Genomic DNA, 9,438 nt, shown 5'->3' with positions numbered 1-9,438 from the left:
TAAAATAAAGGTATTGTGTCCAACTACAACTAAAAAATAAATATTTAAAAAAATAAAATATAGCCTTTATGGACTAGGGATGTAACTCAAGAGTCTAGCCTTACCTCAGCATGTACAAGGCCTGGGTTCCATCCTTAGCACTACAAAGAATATAAAATAAAGTAATTAGGGGGACTGGGATTTGGCTCAGTGGCAGAGTTCAATCAATAAATAAAATAAAGCTCCATTGACAACTAAAAAAATATTTAGGGATGGCTTTATATGAAGCGACAACTGGTGTTTACTTTGATTTGGGGGGAGAGGTAGATGGAAGTATAAATGAAACAAAATTGCCCATGAGCTGATAACTGAAGCTGGACATTGGGATTTATTTTTAATATTCTGTGTACATTTTTGCATATTTGAGGTTCTTTATAGAAAGTTTTTAATTTTTCTTAAGCCTAAAATGCAGCTACCCATCACTGTTGACATCTTGGGACATTTGTCACTTAAAAATGTCAGAAGAACCCATTGTCTATGTTTGGAGACTGTGCTAACTGGAAATAAAAATGCCAGCACTCATTTTGCAGCCTCCCTCATGTGGCACATGACTTGAGGCTCCAGCAATCTCACCCTCTGCTCAGACCTTGAATCAGAGGCTAATAATGGGAGGGATTGTGTGGAATCCATTCCAGGCACAGTGGATAGCCAAGCCCAGCAGTGTGCAGAGTTTGGGACGCTAGCAGTGGAGGCAAACTCACAGCATTTTCTCTCTGGCTTGTGGGCCAACTGGAGAACCTAAATCACCCATAATTAGTTTCTTTTGCTTATAACCAATAGTCTTGATGGGTAAAGCACTTCATTATAATTTTTTATTATTCATAAGATTATACTATGCAAAGTGTTCTATAGCATATCTATTTCCCTTCCACTTAATAGCTCATGGAGGCTGTCTCTGTACGATACAGAGGTCCTCTCTCCCACATTCCCTCAAACACTGGCAATGCTGCTATAGGGTTCAGAGCTCTCTTTCCCTGCCTTTTCCACAAGTGGTTGGGAGGACAGGAAAGATCTCCATAATAAAAATTCACCTTTTAGCCCTGTGTGGTGGTGCAGGGCTAATCCCAACAACTGAGAAAACTGAGGCAGGAAGATTACAAGTTCTAGGCCAGCCTCAGAAATTTAGCTAGTCCCTAAGCAACTCTGTGAGACCCTGTCTCAAAACAAAAAAATAAAATAAAAAATAAAAAGGGCTGGGGATTTAGCTCAGTGGTAAAGTGTCCCTGAGTTCAATTCCCAGCACCATAAATAATATAAATAAATAGATAAAATTTTACTTTCTATTTTGCTGAGGCAGGGTTGGGAGCTAGAGGACGCATACCCGACCAGCCTCCTCTTATAACAGTGGGCTCCTGGCACAGTCCCAGGAGAGGGGTGTTCATCCCAGCATTCTATAACCATGTTGTATTTCTCCACTGACACACATCTCTTACTACCTGTGACCTGGCCCATTGTTGATGATAAGAGCAGCAGTTTCTCTCACTCTCTGGGACTTCAAGGAACTTTCAGAGGTCAGAAGTCTCCTAGGTTTGCACCTGGTCTGGACCACTGAAGACCCTCAGTCTCACACCTTTGATCAGCCCATGGCAGCTCCTGTGAGTCAGGTCTACACTTCACAGGTGTTGGGAGGCTGAGAAGGGCTGGATAAAGTGGGAACACTGGGTGGGGGACTGGTCAGAGGGGGTCAAGAGGAAAGATTGAAAGTCCTGGTTTGTCCTTAGCAGATCTAGTTCCTCAGGTCCTGGGTTGCCCTGAGAGTAGAGGACGGAGGGCTGTCTTGAAGGAAATGACATGCCTGTCAGGAGGCTGTCAGATGCTCTTCACATTAATAATATTAATAATCTTCTAGCAGAAGCTCTCATCTACTAAGAACTACTATGGCTCTTTGCCAGAGTTTTACAGATGGTGTTAGTGATAGTCATACATCACAGCCACTCAGCCAGGCAGCTCTAACAACCCAACTTTATAGATGAGAAATGGAGACTCAGGTTAAGCAACAAGCCCAAGGTCACACAATTATACGGATTAGGGCCCAGAGTGGGGCGCAGGTCAGGCTGAATCTTCAGGGATAGGTGATTACTCTGGAGGCTGCCTCTCTTCTGGCAGCCACCAGGGGTGTATGTGCCTGCCATTGGGCTTCCCCCACACACGAGGTCCTACAGGTGTCTGCTTGAAGTACCTCCCTCCACCCCAGTGGGTCAGCTGGAAACTCACTTTTTAGAAAATTCACTCTTAATATCACATAATTTCTTCAGCCAGTGTTTCCCAGCTGGCTCTAAGGAGGCAGAGTTTTCTCTCTTTTTTGTTGAAGAGTTCCTGTTCTCAAAAACCCTCTGATGGTACAGGTTGGGGTGGGAGTGGGGCTCAGCAGTAGAGCTCTTGCCTGTGCTGGGACCAGAACTGGGGCAGGAGCCTCTTTCCCTGTGGCCAGGAGGCCTCTCACCCACTAAACCTGGTGTGCCAGGGCTGCCCACAGCAACTGCAGTGGGCCAGATGTTCATGTCCTCCCACAAATTCATGTAGAAATCTTAACCCACAAGGTGGAGTATTAGGAGCCAGGGCCTTTGGGAGATGATTAGGTGACTGAGTGGAGCCCTCAAGAATGGGAGTAGTGCCCTTTCCGAAGAGACCCCAGAGATCAAGCTCACACTTTGCACCATAGTAGAGACCCCAGAGAGGGAGTTCACTCCTTTGTTGACAGAGAAAAGATGTCATCTATGAACAGAAAGCAGGCTCCTACCAGACACCAATCTACTGCCACCTTGATCTTGGACTTCAATGCTCCAGAACGCTGAGAAATACATTTCTTTTGCTTATCACCCATGAGTCCATGGAATTTGGTTGGAGTAGCCTAAAGGGCCTCAGGCTACTGTGCTCCTGGTGTTCTCAGTGCACTTAGAACAACTTTATCGCCTATTTTTTGAACACTCCTCTGAGGTAGCTTTTCAATTTTCCACTAAGGTAAATTTATACAACAGAAATAGTAGCAAACGTTACTGACAATAAGTGTAAACCTATCTTCCTCAGAGTAAAACAAGTAGCCAGAGTGACTGCAGACAGTGGCAATGGAAAATGGCAGCTTTGAGGAACTCCTCACATCTTCAGCAAAATGAGGAGGCTCACTCTGGCCAGTCTGGTGGACAAAAGTTTGGAGGCAAGAAGGGACAGGGTTTGAAATCTCAGCACTGTCACTTTTCTTGGCTGTACCACCTCAGACAAGTTACTAAACCTCTTTTAAGCTCAGTTACCTTAATAATTCCCACCATGATCGTATATGCCTGACATAGAGTCACTGTTTGACAAATGACACCTGCTGTTATTTATTATTCACCAGTGGCTGAATTACCTGGGCACTTTGAAGTGTGATGGGAATTGACATAAGGACAGATTGGAACTAATGGGCTAGATGCTTATGACAAACTAATTTTTGTCAATTACACATGAAATTCTAGAATAGGTTACACTTGTTCTCCAATTTCCCTTCCTTCATACTCCCTATCCTGGCTGCCCCACAATCCCACTGCTCCATTACCCACCAGCCAGCCACCATGCTGTTCATGTGTTGGTTCATGTCCTGAATTTTTAGCTTTTTCTTTTTGTTTTAATACATCAAAATGTACCTGTCATGTGTCCTACTACTCAGGACTTTAGGCCTAATGACTAATCCAACTAAAGTAATCATCCTCTCTTCTGCCTCCCAAATTACTGTCTAAATTAACATGATTTCATTCTTCCATTATCTTCATTACAATAACTTTACTATTTCAAGAGACTTTTGCCTAGGTAAATAACTTGATTGTTCATTACAGGAATCTCTCAAAAGACCCATCAACTCTTTAAAAAAAGGAAACATCAATAGATATTCCACACCTAAGACTCTTCAAACCCCTCACCTTGCTGTTTCAACAACATGAAACTGTTATCTAATGATCTTCCCTCCAACCTAATCAAGCCTCTGCACCAAAAGACCCTCCTTAAATCAAACTTGCAATTCTCAAAGAGAACCGACCACTCTCTTCCCACTACATATGTGATTTAGAGGTTCTGAGGACATTTCCTGCTGTCCACTAAGCAACGGCCTCATTCTGTCTTATTAGCAGGTTGGGGGGTTCTGTTTAGGTAGCCAGCAATGGGCAAGATCAAAGATCACATGCCGGCCAATGTCTCTCTCTTCCCCAGAGCAGAAACTCTGATGCACTCATTTCAGAAAGCCCTTTCGGTGGAATTGATACTATCTGAGCCCCAGCTAAAAGCCAGGAGAGAAGACTTCTGGAGCCAAGCTTAGTCTAGAGGTCATTCACATCCTCCATGTTTGGAACTGTTTTAGGTGGATACTTGGTGAGCAATGGGTGGACAGGCATGTGCACAGAGCCCTACATCACACATTTCAGGCCTGAGAAGTACTACACATGCTGGTCATGGTCAATCATGGGAGGTACGATTATTCTTAATTCTCAGCCTGAAGAGGGAAAGCTATCTATTCCCACTTGACTTGTGGATGACTGGATATTTATTTATCTATGCCTTAGGTCTCTACTCCAAACCAGAGGTTTACTAAGTGTTTTGAGGAAGAAAATAATTTAATTTACATGCACATAAAGGTCTATAGAACTGGCTGCTCCATAGCTAGGTCACACACAGTTTGCCATACAACAAAGTCCTCCTCAGTCACTTTGCTCCCCAGGGATAGAGGTGGAAAGGCAGCCACAGGAGAACATTTAAAATCAACTTAAAACTGAATCAATACTGGAACATTTCACTTGAAAGAAGTTCATTCACTGGTTCTTAAAAAGTTGCATTTGCTTGTTTGTTTTGGGCATCCCCCGGGAGGAATATTAAAATACTGCAAAGTTTTTAAAAGTCTGACCAAAATGTTTAATGTGGTGACTTTGGGTATACCCAAGCTTCAGTCAGAAGCAAACATAGACCGCACACTGGAAACTCCTGGAAGGAGAGACATGCCTCACTTCCTTTATTAGCATCATATGAAACTTGATGCTAAGAATTTGCGGGGAGACAATTAGGATTTGGGTTTAGATCTGCCTGAGTCCCAAAGTATTATTCAGTTACTGGTCTTCTAAGATCTTAGGTCTTACATTTTCTGCATCATTTTGCAATTTCTATAAGACTTTTTTTTTTTTTTTAAGAACTTCAGCTTGGGCTAGTTAATCCTTACCAGCCACATTGAAATCACATAACTATTTTTTTTTTTTTTTTTGCAGTGCTGGGGATTGAACCCATGGAACACAAAGAACATAACCCCAGTTGATGATCTGAAATCACTTTTATTAGTGGGAATGTCCACATTTACTTGGAAGCTGTTTCATGTCACCCATTAGAAATGTGGAACTGGAGCTGATCCATATCCTGCTCTTCCATTGACTAGCTGTGTGACACGGCTCTTTCTTTTTGTGGTTGTTAGGTGCTAGGAATCAAACTCAGGACCTTGTGCATGCTCCACCGCTAAGATACACCCTTAACCTTGGGCCATGTTTCTTCACTTTGCTATGCTTCTTTTCAAAGAAATATGAAAATACTTCACAGGGTGGTTTGAGAATTACAGTAGTTAGCTTTAAGCGACTTAATGAGGCACTGTCTCAAAATAAAAATAAAAAAGGGATGGGATGTGCTTCACTGGTCAAGCACCCCTGGGTTCAATCCTTGGTACCAAAGGGGAAAAAAAAGAGAGAAAAACATGGGAGTTCACTTAGACTACTGTCTGGCACATAGTAAACATTATATATAAATTTAATAAAACACTGCAATTATTTTAATTTTTTATCCCATGATAGTGTCATAGATCAATTAAATATCATTGCGAATAAAATATTGTATAAAATGAAAACATAATAATTAAAAAATATTGTATAAAATAAAAAGATGACAATTAAAAATTTTAACTTGCTTTTAAACAGCTAAATCTTTTCATATAGGCTCTACTCAATAAATTTTAAACATATATGAAATGATGGCAACAACCGAAGGGAAGCTCCTCATTACTTAAGATTTTTCCTCATGCATTTTAGTCTACTGTTTGTCAGGCTTTTCACATTCCAGTAAGGGCCATGGGAGCACTATCACAGGTAGGGAAGCGCTGCCCCTCCATTCCTTCCAGTTCTGAGGTCTAGTCAGGGCCTGACCTGCACCCACAACAGCCCATACAAAGGTACACATTGACTCATTCTATTTAATTAAATTATTTTTTGGCTACTAGGGATTGCTTAGTGCCTCCCTTTTGCTGAGGCTGGCTTTGAACTCTCAATCCTCCTGCCTCAGGCTCCCAATTTTAAAACCAACTTTTCATCTCCTTTTTTAAAAAAAAAATATTTATTTTTTAGTTTTAGGTGGACACAAATTCTTTATTTTCTTTTATGTGGTGCTGAGGATCGAATCCAGTGCCCCACGCATGCCAGGCGAGCATGCTACCATTTAAGCCACCTCCCAAACCCTCATCTCCTTAATAGGCAAATTACCTCCTCAAAAGCAGCTCCTACATGACTTTGATTCCTTTTCTGGAGCCCAGTGATTATGCCTTTGACCTTGTATTGTGTCAGCCTTTTCCCTTATTGCATGTACCTGGTTTGATGGCAGATTTGTTGGCCTTGGTCCCTATTTTAGTGCCAGTGCTCAGGATCCACCCCTACTTTTCAAAAAAAACTCCCATTGCCCAATGCTAGATCTTCCCTATGAGCAGCTATAGAAGTGCTTAGGCCAGTTTGCAGTGATACCATCAGGGGTGGCAGACAGCACCATCTAAGGCCTAGTTCAGATTCAAGTCTGATCCTAAACTAGAAGTACATTGTCTGGGAAAACATTAGACATGAAGAATCTCAAGCCAGCCCCAACCAATTGAATGAGAACCTGCATTTAACAAGTTATCTAAGCAAGTCAAGTGCATGTTAAATTTGAGAAGCTCTGGATAAAGGCACACACTCATTTGTCATTAACTCAAAGACAGGTGACAGATTTCTTCCAGATTTGGCTCTAAATCTAGGGTCACACACAGATGTAAAAAAAAAAAAATGGTATGGCAGTGACTGGTGGTGAACACCTGTAATCCCAGCTCAGGTGGGAGGATTGCAAATTTGAGGCCAGCCTGGGCAACATAGTGAAATTGTACCAAAATGGTAAGGTCTGTAGCTCTGTAAAGTGCTTGCCTAGCATGTATCATGTTCAAGTCTTACTACTGTAGGCAAGAAAAAAGCAGTGTAATGAAAAAATATTCAAGATCTATAGCAATTAGAGAGATGCAAATTAAAACCACACTGAGATTCCATCTCACTCTAGTTAGAATGGCAATTAGCAAGAATACAAGGAACAATAAATGTTGGCAAGGATGTGGGGAAAAGGTACACTCCTACATTGGTGGTGGGGCTACAAATTAGTGCAAACACTCTGGTGCTTTCCAATCTGTAAAGCAGTATGGAGATTCCTCAGAAAACTTGGAATGGAACCACCATTTGACCCAGTTATCCCACTCCTTGGTATATACCCAAAGGACTTAAAATCAGCATACTACAGTGACGCAGCCACATCAATGTTTATAGTTGTTCAATTCACAATAGCTAAGCTATGGAACCAACCTAGGTGCCCTTCAACAGATGAATGGATTTAAAAATGTGGTATATATACACAATGGAATATTACTCAGCCATAAATGAGAATGAGATTATGGCATTTGCTGGTAAATGGATAGAACTGGAGATTATCATGGAATAAGCCAATCCCCAAAAAACAAAGGCTGAATGTTCTGTCTGATATGCAGATGTTAACACACAATAAGGGTGGGGATAGAAATTTATTGGATTAGACAAAGGGGAATGAAGGGAAGTGGGGGAGACGGGAATAGGAAAGAGTGGAATGAATGGGATATAACTTTTCTTTGTTTATATAGGAATATACAACCAGTGTAACTCCACATCATGTTCAACCACAAGAATAAGTTATACACATGCATGTATAATATGTCAAAATATACTCTACTGTCATGTGTATCTAAAAAGAACAACAAAACAACAACAAAAAGCAGCATAGCCTGCTGTGGATGGTCAGTTTAATCCTCAGCCGGGAATTTAGTTTTGTTATGAACACAACTTGATCTCCTGCCACCTAACAAAAAAGTGCTACTGGTAGATTGGAGCATGGGATAAGAGAATAGATAGTGCTGCTAGGGAAATAGCTAGCTGGGGCATAAACTTTCGTTCCCATTCTCCACCTTTCTGTGCCTTGGATGCCTGCACTTCGAGCTCAGGTCTTGCTCTGTGCTTCATCTCCCTGTAGGGTCTTAAATGTGTTGCCTTTCTCTGCACCTAGGCATTGAGCACTTTGAGGCAAAGGCCAGGACCTGTTCATCTTTGTGTCTCCAGCTCCTGGCAGAGGGCCTGGAGAATCATGGTTATTTATAATGCAAATGAATGAATGAGACTGAGAATCTCACTTCTCTAGGAGGGAAGCACACATATAATATCTAGTTTCTGTTTCCATAATGCTCCTTTAAGATTCGGAAACAACCTGGGATATTCTTGTCCAGGGACCAGAGGTTGGGGAAGGTTTCTTGGGCAGGTTTCTGACTCTAGTTCCAGAACTCTGACCTTTCTTGCCAAATGAAACTAAAGCTTCACCTAGGGCAAGTTAGTAAAAATCTGGAGCAAAGGGGAACAAAGGAAGAATCTATTTCACTGACTCAGTTCTAACTGTCACCACTTAATCACTTCCAGTAGCTATTGAAATTTCAATGCAAATTCCCCTTCAGCATTTCCAGGCCTCAGAATCAGATTGCTCAGACTATAGTCTGTGCCTCTTTAAAGAAATCCCTTTCCTCTGGAAGGGGATTTGGTACACATGACCCATAAAGGAAATTTATCCTGCTAGATGAGGCAAGCAGAAGGAATCGAGGAACTACATTCAAGGAAGTTGCTGACGTGACATTTATTTCCTCCTCCTCTTACTTCTCTCTTTCCCAAGACTCCCCTACTTCTACCTGCCCTGATGGGACTTTTAGCTTCCAGGAGAAAAATCAAAGTGTATAAACTAAGGCTTTCAGTCTGCCAAACTGTTTTCTTTGAAAACTTCTGTTCTTGTTTGCTTAGAAATGTGAACAAAACTTTCTACCAATTAGAATGTTTCCATTCTAAAAATATTCTGTTAGGAAACTAAAACTCTAGGCTCCAGCCACCCAAACAACTAGAATAATGGAAAGGAAGGGGAAGAAAAGGAGATGGAAAAATAGAACTGGAAAGTTAAGGACTGACTTTAGTTTTTACCGGTGCCCAGCTATGTTGGAGTTTATGCAGATGACAAAACCCAAACTGAGGGTTGGGATCTTGAAGAGAAGATAAGCTGAAGTCTAGAAAGGCGAGACTGTGGGCCCAAGTGGGTCAGAAGAGGATACTCCCTGTG

Source organism: Spermophilus citellus (genome assembly GCF_964194105.1).
Source record: "Spermophilus citellus genome assembly, chromosome: 4".
Lineage (NCBI taxonomy): Eukaryota > Metazoa > Chordata > Mammalia > Rodentia > Sciuridae > Spermophilus > Spermophilus citellus.
This window is presented reverse-complemented; position numbering follows the sequence as displayed.